The following is a 14,128-nucleotide window of genomic DNA, read 5'->3' as shown; positions in this document are numbered from 1 at the left end:
CGATTATTCCTGAACTAACAACCAAAATGTGTATCCCAAGAGGAAGCAGGAGTTGGGAATGTGATCAGTACCCTACAAGAGACATGGACTCATGCCACCAACTTGTACCAGGAGAAGGGCAGGAATGTGGTCAAAGCAAGGCCCTGGCAATGAAAGGACTAACTGAGGCTGCTGGGGAATTGGCAGACCACATGCTTCACAGAGCCCTGGCTGCCTTCAGCCTTGTATCAGGATCCAGAAATGACCAAGAGGGTCTCTAAAGTCACACAGGGGACATCATTCCCCTCCCCAAAACCCTAAAGGCCCTGACCCACTCCCCCAAGAAGTACAGAGCCCAGAACCTACTGAGACTGAGATGGGAGGCTAAAAGGGAGTCTCTGTGACAGCAATTTGTGTCTCCTTTTGTCTACCTCTGATCTCCATCTCTTCCCCCAGCTTCTCACATCCCCAGGCATTATTTCAGAGGCCTCTACCTTGATCTGTCTCCAAGTCTCCTGCAAGATCAAAGCTCTTAACACCTGTTTTGCTTGCTGGCTCCTAGGCTAGAGAAGAGGGGGCAGGGTCCATCCTGAGGCAAGGGGAGGGCCCTGACTGCGCCTCTTCCCAAGGCAGAGGGGAGGGTGCGAGGCTGCCCCAAGGTAGCAGCCAAACCCAAGGCTGAGTTGGAACAACGCCCCCTGGTGGGAAGGCCATCATTCTTAGTCAATTATTGATTTTATTATTACTGTTACTCAAGTTATACATCAAATTAACTCATAATTATAGTAGGGTAAATATATTACAGTGACAAGAAAGGCCTTTCATAATCTCCTTATCTAAAGAAGGAAGATTCCCTGTTAGTCTCTATAGCAAGAACCTGTTTACATCCTTCAGGTATTTATCATCATCTGTAATCATTTAATTGCTTGTTTTCTTGCTTATTGACTGTTCCCCACTACAAAAAGCTCTATATTTGAATGAAAAAAAAAGAATTAATGATGAATAAATAAGTTATAAGGGAATAAACCTACCAGAGGGATAAAAACTTCCCTATAATATGATATATATCATGTCCAGATCTTATTAACAATAGTATCTTTTTTCTTAGCATTTTGATGTTTATTTCCAGATTTTTCCATGAACAATTTTTTACGTTGCTTAAATAATATACACTTAAAAATAAAAATAATATACACTTAAAAAGAAAAACACCATCATATACATTTTATGCTATTATAAACTCACATAAATAGCCTTTTTATGACAACATATTAGAGTTCAAGTTGGAGTGAGATCATCAGGTATTCACAATAATATTTTATTTATTTACTTATTTATTTTTGAGACAGAGTCTCGCTCTGCCTCCAGGCTGGAGTGCAGTGGCACAATCTCGGCTCACTGCAACCTCCGACTCTCTGGTTCAAGCAATTCTCCTACCTCAGCTTCCCAAGTAGCTGGGATTACAGGCACGTGCCACCACGCCCAGCTAATTTTTGTATTTTTATTAGAGACGAGGTTTCACCATGTTGGCCAGGATGGTCTCGATCTCCTGACCTCGTGATCCTTCCGCTTCGGCCTCCCAAAGTGCTGGCATTACAGGCATAAGCCATCATGCCTGGCCAACAATAATATCTTTAAAATATCCATAATGCCCTTACTTCCACATGTCTACCCATGGCTTCTTCCTTACAACTGTAATCATTAAATTTATTTAACAATTGTTTGCTCTATGTTAAGCATTGTGTAGAGAATATAAAAATATACAGGACACAGTCCCTCTGCTCCAAAAGCTTATAGTTGAGTAAGGGAGAAACAGAAGATGCACAACTATAGCTGACGATCAGTCAAAGGAGGATAGGAGTTGAAAGTAAAGAAATTGCTTTCAAGTAGGGCTATCCAGGAAGGTTCGGACAGGGGGTAACATCTAAGTTAAGCGATGATTGTGTAGGATTTCAGTAGTCAGAAATTGGGAGGAAGGAATTCCAGGGAAAAGACATAGCTAACGGGAAGGAATTCTTGACTTTGGGGATCATTTGATATGGAACTGCTCTTTATTATTAGCAATGCAAAGAACGGTGAAATTCAAGATAAAACTGCAGAAGCTTGAGGTTTTAAAAAAGGATGACAAGAACCAGGACCTGGGTCCCAGTTCAGGTTCCATTTGTGCCCACTTCTATTGTATCCAGTGTTATTTAAGGGATGCATACAAGGTTCACACAGGACAGGGTGCCCATTGTGCTTCCTTCTATATGTCTCTCATCTTCCCTCTTCCCCCACTGAGTTCTTTATTAACAATGAAATGATTTCTTAATCTCATTACTGAGAAAAGCACAAAGCACAGAAAAGCATATGCTACACAAATTAAGTTGGGTAATTTGCATACCTAGGGAAAGGGAGAAACCCCTCCCCCTTCCTTCTCCAGAGTCAATTTTCCTTGATCTTCTGACACCATATGTCAATAAATATCTATATTTCCTCATGCCCTGGACAGGAGATGCTGTTAAATGTCAAATGTAAAGTAAAGTTTGTCATAAAAATCCCTCATAAAAAAAATCTCCCAACTACCAACATTGAAAGATGGAGGAAGGGAATTCCTATGTTGTGTTTGCCTCCTAATAATGTTCAAGTCATCCAGCTTCTTGCTTCCAGGAGCATCACAGACAATCTTTTCTTAAAGTTTTCTACAAAAGCAGGCAGAGGCATTCAACTCCTCTTACCACCCTTGCTTCTGCAAAAGTTTATTCTCATTCTGTTTTTTTTTTTTTTTAAATAAAACAGAACCACTGTTTAAATAACCAGTTTCTCACAATCTCAACTGTAGATGTATTAGTATATTTTTTAATTCTCCTCTCTCTGAGAGAAGTATAGAGTCCCACTTAGAAGCAAAGAAATAAATAGAGTTCTCTGAGCACCTTATATCAAGGGGTTCTAGAAAAGGGACAGTAAATGTGGGTGGTACTCATACAAGGGTGACTGTGTGTTAGGCTAGAAAGTAAAGGACAGGAGAGGATTGCCTTGTGGCTGCTGTTTCTCTTTCTCTGCAAACCTCCTCTGATTATAGCAGATTTATAGGGGCCCCAAAGCAGCCCAGCATCTTAGCCATAAACTTCCCAGAAAGAAAACTCATTGAGGTTCCCTTGAGAGGTGATGAAAAATAAATATCAGGGTTTGGTACAAACACATCAGCCAAGACCACGGGTGGAAGACAGCCAGTTCCCTATAGCTGGTTTAACTCATTCAGGATTTGTACATACATACACACAACATACACAAAAAGTCTAACACATAGATACATGTTTATGGACCTACGGAGATAAGCGTACCTTACTCTTTAATGCCTATTTCCAGCCCAATGCAAACATGTGTCCACATAGCATGTATACACACATGACTTTCAATGAGTTGTTTTATACCCAGCCTCTCCCCCTTTCCAAGCTACTGACTGCAGGGTGGGGCACAGTGAAGGTGAATGAGGGAATGTCTGAATATAAGCTTGCATGTGTCACTAAGTGTGTCTCTGACTATATTCCAAAAAGCAAATAGAAATTGTTCCTTTATTATTCACTGTTTGGATTATCTACTGTTTTTGATTACCTCTAAATACACCATTAAGTTTCAGTGATCATCTATCCCTCACTGAGCCACTACTCTGTGCAGAATATAGCTCAGGGGTTAGCAGCACAAGTTTTGCTCAAACTTGATGCAAATGCTAGCTTCACTACTTACCTTGCACAAATGACTTAACCTCTCTGAGCCTTAGTTTCAACTTCTATAAAATGGGGATAACAATACTTACTTCATAGAACTGTTGTATTACATTAGATAATTATGCAAAGCACTTAGAACAATGTATAGGGCACAATACTCAACAAATAGTAGCTATTATCACCATCATTGTATTAAACATTGAAGATATATAAAGAATATACATAGGGCCCGGCACAGTGGCTCACGCCTGTAATCCCAGCACTTTGGGAGGCTGAGGTGGGTGGATTGCTTGAGGTCAAGAGTTCAAGACCAACATGGCGAAACCCCATCTGTAGTAAAAAAAAAAAAAAAAAATAGCTGGGCATGGGTGGCAGGAGCCTGTAATCCCAGCTACTCAGGAAGCTGAGGCAGGAGAATCACTGGAACTTGGGAGGCGGAGGTTGCAGTGAGCCGAGGTCGTGCCACTGCACTCCAGCCTGGGCAACAGAGCGAGACTCCATCTCAAAAAAAAAAAAAAGAAAAGAATATATATATATATATGAGTAAGCTGGGTATGGTGACTCATGCCTGTAATCCCAACACTTTGGGAGGCCCAGCAGACGGATTCCTTGAGCCCACCTCAAGTCTGAGACCAGCCCACCTTGAGCCCACCTTGAGTTTGAGACCAGCCTAGGCAATATGGCAAAACCCTGTCTCTAAAAACAAAAAACAAAAAAGTTAATTGGCCAGGTGATGGCACATACCTGTAGTCCCAGCTACTTGGGAGGCTGAGGCAGGAGGATCACTTGCACCCAGGAAATGGAGGCTGCAGTGAGCCATGATTACATCACTGCACTCCAGCCGGGGGGGAAAAGAAAAACCCTTAAAAAAAAAAAAAAAAAAAAAAAAAGAACATATGTAAGTAAAAGAAATGTTCTTTTTCCTTGAGAGTTTAAGAAATCTCATTGGTAAGACAAGATAGATACATGGAGAGACAAAGGACATGGAAACTTAAAACTGTTATTTGAGCCCTAAAATGCAACTTATTTTCCTAAATCTTAGCCCTATTTTGAAATTTTTAGCAAGGGTTTTAAAGCTCTGATGAAATTATTGTTTTCTTCTATCATTCATCATCCCCATGCCCATCACCTTAAATTCACCACACATCCACGTAGCCTTTCGTTTAAGGAATCGAATGGAGAATCCTTAAGATAGAAAAGATTTTGAGAGTTTATTTTGTGCATTTCCCTGTTTCAGAGCAGGAGCCCTCCTAGGCATTCCAAACCAAACTGAGGCACCCACATGCATGGCCAGAAAAATCTGGCCATCCCCTTCAATCCTCCCTTTAACTCCAGAAAATTCTTTATGTTCAGTTTCAATCCATAGCCCTTCAATATTGATCTTTCCTTGTTATTTATTCTTATTGGAGGTAAAGTACACAAACTCTTCAAAAGCTTAAGAAAAGTTCTGAGATGCCACTTGATAACTTTTTTGCATTGACTATGACTTCAGGTCTCTGGAACTCTATGTCTTGTATATTTTGTCATTAGCCCATTAAATATCATCACAAGATCCTTTAAAAAGCATTAATTTGGCCCCTCCAAGGGTATAACCCCTTACCCATTCATCTGGTCTCTCCTTTAAGCCTTTGGAAGAAAACCAAATATCCTAATTTCCATTACAGGTAGTTAAGAACTGCTACTTCAATCCCTCCACCCCCATAGTCTCCTCAATTAGCATCATTAGTATCATCAAATTGTCACTCATTTGATTAAGGGACAGTACAACCCTGAGGCAGGGGCATGACTGATCTGACCTCCCAGTCCCTTTCAGTCCGTCCATCCATATGAAGTAGGGGAAGCAAAATTGGCAGCAGTCCTAACCCACACAACACTTGCCCAAGGGGAGCCCCTGAGCACCAGGCAGACTCCAGCGTGGGCACAGCAGGCATTTTCCCAGAGTGGGCCGAGTGCCAAAGCCTGGCATGGTAACTGGTGTGGGAGGCCTGGAGACAGGGAGGTGAGCCAGGGCCCACGCTCTTCCCTCCTCCCCAGATTCAGTCTCTCCAGCCTGAGCCTCTCCGCTAATGCTCCCAATTCCAAAGTTTCTCAGCCCCCATCTATTCCCTTCCATAGTGCCCACCCTAGGCCAGATGCTTCTCACCAATCATCTAGACCTGTGCTTCTCAAACTTTCAAGAGCATGCAGATCACTGGGGGAGTGTGTTAAAAATGCAGATTTCAATTCATTAGGTCTGGGTTAGGGCCTACGATTCTGTATTTCTAACAAGCTCCCAAGTGATGCCCATGGTACTTGGCCATGGACTGTACTTCAAAAAGCAGAGATCTCAATGACTATAGCAATTTCTACAAGTGTCTCCCAGGAAGCGTCCATCTATCCAATTCCATCTGTCTACTTATCCTCCAGATAATAATGAGAACCATATCTCAGGCCTTTCTGATTCAGAAATCTCCCTCCATGGCACAATACACAATACAAACCTGGTTTATAAATTTCAATTCAAATGTGAAAAAAAAATACAATCTTCACAAGAGTCTCATTCATGACTCCAGAGATCCATGTAGCCTAGGATTACTGTCACATTTCTTTTCAAATCTGCCTATCCCTCTTTTATTTCCAAAATTGCTCCATAGACATCCTCTTTCAGGAAGCATCTCTTCACAAATATCTCTTTCTCAGTTTCTACTCATACCTTCCGTTTCCAAAGTAATGAGGTTTCAATCCCTGTCTCCTTACTATTCTCTTATTTTAGCCCCAGCTTTTCTCACCATTTTGGGTGTGAATTCCTACCGCAAAGAATCTTAGATGCTCTCACAAAGGTTTTGCACCCAGCTAAAAAAAAAAAAAGAAAAGAAAAAAAAAGAAAGCACCTAAATGAGTTGGCAAGTATATGGGGAACCCTGCCTCTAGAAGATTTCCCTGGTGTCACCCACTCTCTGTAAGGACTATTTCAGAAATCCTACAAGAGAGTAGCTTTCCAGTCCTCCTTCCCAGGACAGGCCCTGTGTATAAATATAGAAGGAAAACATTGAGCCTTCTTCCATGCCAAAGCATAAATCTCTGACTGCTTCAGGAAAGATGCCTGTTGTGCCCACGCTGGAGCCAGTCTAGTCTTCAGGGATTCCATGGAATTCCAGGTAGAGTGGGCTGGGCCTTCTATCAATTTCACCACTTCCTGCTCCTCCCTGAATTCCATGGGAATAGATGGAGAGGGACCAAGGGAGGTTGTTACAGGCATTCTCCTGCCCCAGGTTTGTGTGATCCCTTGTTGCTCTTTGAATGAACAACACTGCTCTTACTGTTGGGGGAGGAGGTCTAAAGGAAGCAGAGAACCTAGTGCTTGCCGTGAATAAGATTCCAGTACGATGGAATAGACAGGATAGTGACCAGGACTCGGGCAGAGCCAAACAAAGGCAAAATTAGAAGCAGGAGCTGGGTACAGTTCTAGATACTAGAAGAATGGGGAGAAAGGCTGTTTGACAAAGAAGTCTCCTAGAAGATAGTTTTAAAGGAGATAGTGCTAGTCTGAAAAGAAGGAGAATCTTTTGTAGCAAGGAAATGTATAAGGCTCAGTTCAATTAAACAGTTATCTATTAAATGCACATTACATGCCTGGCATCTAGTGGGTGCTGTGCAGGAGTGAACAAGAGATGCTCCTTACCTATGAGCTACAATCTAGGGGAGAAAGAAAGAAAATAAAGACACACAGAAAACTGTGCTATTTTAATCTAGGTGTACTATTAAATGAAGGCGACTGTTAGAAGGGAGCCTTCGTTTCCCTCACTTCATCTTTATATATGGAGAGGCTTCAGCTGGAGCTTTGGTTTTCAAAGTGTGGTCCCTGGACCAACAGCATTAGCATCACTTGGGAACTTGTTAGAAATGCAAGTTCTAGGCCAGGCACAGTGTTTCAAGTCTGTAATCCCAGCACTTTGGGAGGCCGAGGCAGGTGGATCAGCTGAGGTCAGGAGTTCAACACCAGCCTGGCCAACATGGCGAAATCCCATCTCTATTAAAAATAACAAAAATTAGCTTGACATGGTGGCAGGTACATTTAATCTCAGTGACTCGGGAGGCTGAGGCAGGAGAATAGCTTGAACCCAGGAGGCAGAGGTTGCAGTGAGCCAAGATCACGCCATTGCACTCCAGCCTAGGCAAAAAGAACAAAACTCCATCTCAAAAAATGAAGAAAGAAGAAGAAGGAGAAGGAGAAGAAGAAAGAAATGCAAATTCTGGACGCATCCCTCCCCCCGCCACCACCACCCAGGCCTACTGAATTTGAAACACTGGTGGTGGAGCTCAGCTATCTGTGTTTTAACTAGCCCTCCAGGTAATGTTGATACATGCTAAAGTTTGAGAACCACTGAACAGAGTGATATCCCTAGCCTGTTTCCACTGTCTTACTTTCTGTGACTTCTTTGATTGAGTTGAAGAGATGGCACTGAGTGGACCCAGCCCAATCCCCTTCCAATTTTTTTTTTTTTTTTTTTTTTTTTTTTTTTTTTGAGATGGGGTCTGTCTCTGTCTCCCAGGTTGGAGTGCAGTGGTGCAATCTCGGCTCACTGCAATCTCTGCATCCAGGGTTCAAGCAATTCTCCCGCCTCAGCCTCCCAAGTCTCTGGGATTACAGGCGCCCACCACTATGCCCAGTTAATTTTTTTTTTCTTTTTTTTTGAGACAGTCTTGCTCTGTCGCCCAGGCTGGAGTGCTGTGGCACGATCTCGGCTCACTGCAAGCTCCGCTTCCCGGATTCAGGCCATTCTCCTGCCTCAGCCTCCCGAGAAGCTGGGACTACAGGCAACTGCCACCACACCCGGCTAATTTTTTGTGTATTTTTAGTAGAGACGGGTTTTCATCATGTTAGCCAAGATGGTCTTGATCTCCTGACCTCGCGATCCGCCCGCCTCGGCCTCCTAAAGTGCTCGGATTACAGGCATGAGCCACCAGGCCCGGCCAATTTTTGCATTTTTAGTAAAGATGGGGTTTCACCATGCTGGCCAGGCTCTTCTCAAACTCCCTGACCTCAAGTGATCCACCTGCCTCATTCTCCCAAAGTGTTGGGATTACAGGTGTAAGCCACCACGCCCAGTTTGATGTTTTTTGTTCTTGTTGCTGTTGTTGCTTTTGTTTTCAGAGCCAGCCTGTCCACAGTACACATGCATTCCAACCTGTTCATACACAGCAAAAATCTAACAAAAGCAGCCTCTAGTCCTGTAATAGGAGGCAGGTGGGCGTTCAGCAGAGTAAGTCTGTCTAATTTGGTGGTGTGGTATTAGCAAGCCAACACAGCTGCAGACTTAAAGCTAATGGTTTAAATGTCCGTATGTCTCCTAGGTCTTGATTATCAATTGGTACCGAACATAGGAGGGGGGAAATTGAGTTTTCATTGTTGATTTTGTTTTCAAAGCCGGCCTGTTAGCTCTCACCAACTCCAAAAGTGGGTTTAAGTGAAGAGCTGGCAGGGTGCAGGTTCAGACCACTTGTAGCGGAGAGACCTAGTTGAGGGGGTAAGAGAGCAGAAAAGCCAGAGGAAATCCTAGAACATTTTAACTACATGGAACCTTAGAAATTATCCATTCTTACTTCTCATGTAAGATAAAGAAGCAAAGCACTGAAGGATTTGGGTGGCTTGTTGAAGGTCACGTTACTGTTTAGCAGCAGAGACAAGACTAGAACCCAGGACACCTGGCTGTCAGCTGTGTACTCTCTGAGCAGGTGGACCAAAGAAGACAATAGTAGAGAAACATTCAAGTCCAAGAATACAGATATCACCAAGTAGAAGAATCAACCCCAGGGGTTAGTGGGCTTCAAGCCCAAGTGCTTTGTACTCACAGGAAAGCTCTGGCTTCAATCTGCCTGTCCGTGTTACCCCTTCACACAGCCAAGCCTCAAGCAACAGAGCCTGCTTGGTGTGCTCAGAACACTGCTTCACTTTCCTGTGCTTTCCCTAGCGTTACTCCCTCTGCCTAGAATCCACTGCCCAGCCCAGCACCCCCCACCAACCCTGCCCAGGTGGTGAAATCCTATCTGTCCTTTAAGAGAGCCAACTCAAATGCCATTCCTCCACAAAAATGTCTCTGATTTCATCAATCAACCCTCACCACTGTGCCAACCCAAAATGATCATCCTCCACTCTGAATTCCCAAGACCTTTTGTTTATTCATATGTTATTTATGGCACTTATCACTTTCTACTTTGTGTTGCGGCTAAGCCTTACTTTTTGTATTAGAATATAAGCTCCTTAAGGGCAGGGGCCATACTTCATTACATGTGCTATCCTTTCATAATGCCTAGAACATGGTATACAATAAATATTTACTAAATCCATTATTTAACCAACCAACCAAAGCCCAGAAGTCATTTGTCAGGGAACATGTCACCTGTTGCAGCCTCAACATCACAGAAACTGACACTGAAGGACATCATAGAAAAATCAACCCTGCTCTTCCCCCAGAAAAAGCTCCAAATACCTCCCAACATTTTGCTTTTTTACGCACCACATGACATAATCCCATTTGGGTTCGTCTAACTCATGTAGCTTCATGTACTAATTAAGCTGTAAGACACAACAGGGCATGAATTTATTGTGCAATAATTCACACGCGGGATGTTTGCGCAGTGCTTGGGCGTGAGTTATGACACATTAATTCACGGCCTAGAGGGCCTCATTGCAATTACAGAACCATTTTTTAAATATCATCTGGGTTTAAAATACAAATATTGGTCTCCCCAGTCTTAAAACCCTTAGCCCCAAAATACAGCTAGCCTCCGTTCTCCTCATTCTGCATTACCCACTTAGCTGTTCTGATGGCAAAGAATGTACAGTCCAATCCTTCATTTTACTCCCCTAGAATCAGAGGGGCACTGTGAAAAGAGAGGAAGAGGGAGAATGGGGCAGAGACTTTATAACTATCTGCAACAGAGAGAGAGGAGCTGGTCCTTGGGTAAGGAAACACTGGAGAAATGGATCCTGTAGCCAACTAAGGGTCTATTACTAAGAAAGGAGAAGGGCCAGAAAAGACTTTTATGAATTCTTACATTCAATAAACTTTACCCAAAACAACCAGGCAAAATTCACTGCAATGTTTATGTCCATAGTTAGGAGAGTGTTATGGGTAGGGAGAGAAGAAATAAGTCACCTGGCTCAGTAACTCACAACTAAAAACAATTCCTTCCGTCTCCTCTCTCCCCAGGGTTCTGGGAGAGAAGGTGAGCTCACTTCTGCAGATGACTCTGCTCACTGGCCACACCGTGCTCTATAAACACCCTGCACCATCTGTGATGTCAGTCGCCAGCCGCCTGGAGAATCTGCCCTGCTCTGGGAGCTTGTATTAAAACACTCACTTATAACTCCCTATTAATTTTTCACGAGGAGTTATTTTTAACTCGCTCAAACCATTGTCTGAATATGCCAAATATATTTTCTTAATGAACGAGCCCGGCGTGTGGTTCCTCCTTCCCCTCCTCTCCTGCTGCTATTCAAATGGTCCCTTCCTCACGGGGCACAGGGCTTGGATGAACTATTCACAGCAATGCCCCGGAAATGAGTAGTGGGGAACAGAGAAAACCAAGACACAAGGCCCGCACTTTCCTCCCTACTCAGGCTTTGGTTTTGAGAGAACTTCAGGAATTTCAGGAGACGTTTCCAGGTTTTTAAAAACAGAAAGATCAAGTCAAAATTGAAAACTCTTCTCTACAAATTATCCAAAGGGACCCTTGGGTTATCGGATCAAATCATCCCTCTACAAACCCATCCAGACTCCTTTATTTGCCATAATATTACCAGTCCCAATACTATGATTTCCTTGCAAGTAAGTGGGATAGATACACTGTCAATTTTTAACTCATGGACTTTTTCTAAACTATAAATCTGATTGAGTTGTTCCCCCACTTAAAACCCTTCCATGGTTCCCTTCTGCCGTCAGGATAAAGACTAAAGTCCTTAGCCTAGCCCTTCCCAATTTCTTCATAATTTCATTCTGCTTATTCCTCTAGCACCATCCTCTTCCCAGGTCATGCTCCTGCCATGCAGTTCCACTCACCCTGCTCCCCTGCCTCTAATCCCCCCTCGGCCCCTTCACTCAGCTGATTCCTACTTATTTTTCAATTCCCAGTTTAGAAATCGCTTCCCCAGGAAGCCTCTCCTGGCTTTTTCTCTGGATTAGGTGTCCTTCCTATATCCTCTCATAGCGTCTATGCTTACCCCATTTGGCATAAATTATCAAGATTCCAGTTCAGCTGCCTGTCTCCTCCACTAGACTCTGAGTTAGGAGCTAATAAATATTTGTTGAACAAATATACAAACAGAGAAGAGAAAACCTGAAAGAGCAGATAATCCAAAATTCCTATCTGTTTGACTTTGAGATACATACTTTGTAGCCAAGCAACCTTTATAAATCTGAGTCAGGTAAATATATAAATGGTATTACATTCCTTGTAGAAGGCAATCAAAATGAAAAGTGTGAAGGGAAAACCAACTGTGATAAAACCTTGACCGCAGATAATTCATGGCATGTATAAGCCACACGTAGGTGATAAAGAATTGTTTGCCATTATGGATGCTTGTTTTAGAAATATCAGCCTGCCTTGGATTGCAGGGAACCATCTAACCCTCAGTTAGCGGGTCCCTACTTATCTGAAGGCATCATGCTCAGCTCTCCGTAGGACATCCCCTAAGCCAGAGGTTGTCACTCGAGGGGCCATAATTAAGATACCTGGGGAACATTTTCACACTTCATGTCCTTACCCTCTGGAGATTCTTTTACAACTAGCCCCTTCTTGTGACCGCTCTAAACCATCCCAAATGACAAGAACCTGTCCTAGATTTAAAAGGGACAAGACTCTAAAACTTTCCTTCACAGGAAGGCAGCGTAGTTTAGTAGTTAAGAGTAAGAGTTCTGTAGATAGACTGCTGGGGTCGAAGCTCAGCTCAACCATTTCATAGTTACATGAGTTTGGACAGATTCTTATCCTTATTTTTTATTTTTATTTTATTTTATTTATTTATTTATTTTTATTTATTTTTTTTTTTTGAGACGGAGTCTCGCTCTGTCGCCCAGGCTGGAGTGCAGTGGCGCGATCTCAGCTCACTGCAACCTCCGCCTCCAGGGTTCAAGCGATTCTCCTGCCTCAGCCTCCCGAGTAGCTAGGATTAAAGGTGCCCACCACCACGCCCAGCTAATTTTGTCTCTGGACAAATTCTTTACCCTCTATGCGCTTTAGTTTCCACAACTAAAAAATGGGAGTAAATAAACTTCATAGGGTTGCTGAAGATCAAATGCAGTAATGCTTGAAAAGTACTTAGCTCAGTACTTAGCAAAACAATATATACTTAATACAATCTACCTAATACTTAATATTAAAATTTGATCTAAAGTCCTCCAACTTTGAAAATGAATTCATCTTTGTAAATATCTAGCCTCAAAATCACTCACTGAAATTTGAGCCTGTTGGTTGGCCCTCATGAGAAAATAAAAACTGTTTTATTCTATATAATTTACCTTGAATCTCTGAGAACTCTAGTCAGATACCCTCAGGCCTGCTACTGGTAAACACTTTGGAGGGTCCTAGCCTTATTGAGTTAGAGCAGGCATTGAAAAGGCCAAGGCTCAGCCAGGCACAGTGACTCATGCCTGTAATTCCAGCACTTTGCGAGGCCAAGGCAGATGGATCACCTAAGGTCAGGAGTTCGAGACCAGTCTGGGCAACATGGCGAAACCCAATCTCTACTAAAAAATTCAAAAAATTGGCTGGACATGGTGGCAGGCACCTGTAATCCCTGCTGCTCAGGAGGCTAAGGCAGGAGAATCATTTGAACCTGGGAGGTGGAGGTTGCAGTGAGCCAAGATCATGCCATTGCACTCCAGCCTGGGTGACAGTGAGACTCCATCCCCCCCGCCAAAAAAAAGAAAGAAAAGGATAAGGCTCAAATATTATAGTAAAAATAATAACTGACATTTATTGAACACTTATTATGGGCACTACATTGAGTATTTTACCTGTGCTTCCTCACAACAATTCTTTTTTTTTTTTTTTTTTTTTTTTTTTTTTTTGAGACGGAGTCTCGCTCTGTCGCCCAGGCTGGAGTGCAGTGGCCGGATCTCAGCTCACTGCAAGCTCCGCCTCCCGGGTTCACGCCATTCTCCTGCCTCAGCCTCCCGAGTAGCTGGGACTACAGGCGCCCGCCACCTCGCCCGGCTATTTTTTTGTATTTTTTAGTAGAGACGGGGTTTCACCGTGTTAGCCAGGATGGTCTCGATCTCCTGACCTTGTGATCCGCCCGTCTCGGCCTCCCAAAGTGCTGGGATTACAGGCTTGAGCCACCGCGCCCGGCCCCTCACAACAATTCTAAGAGACAAGTCCCATTGTTGTCTTCATTGTGTTTATTAGAAAACTGAGGTTTAGATAAGCCAAGAACTCGTACAAAGTCACACAGAGAACAA

This window comes from Theropithecus gelada, chromosome 11 (assembly GCF_003255815.1).
Source record: "Theropithecus gelada isolate Dixy chromosome 11, Tgel_1.0, whole genome shotgun sequence".
Taxonomy (NCBI): Eukaryota; Metazoa; Chordata; class Mammalia; order Primates; family Cercopithecidae; genus Theropithecus; species Theropithecus gelada.
The sequence above is the reverse complement of the archived record's forward strand: the minus strand, read 5'-3'. Positions refer to the sequence as shown.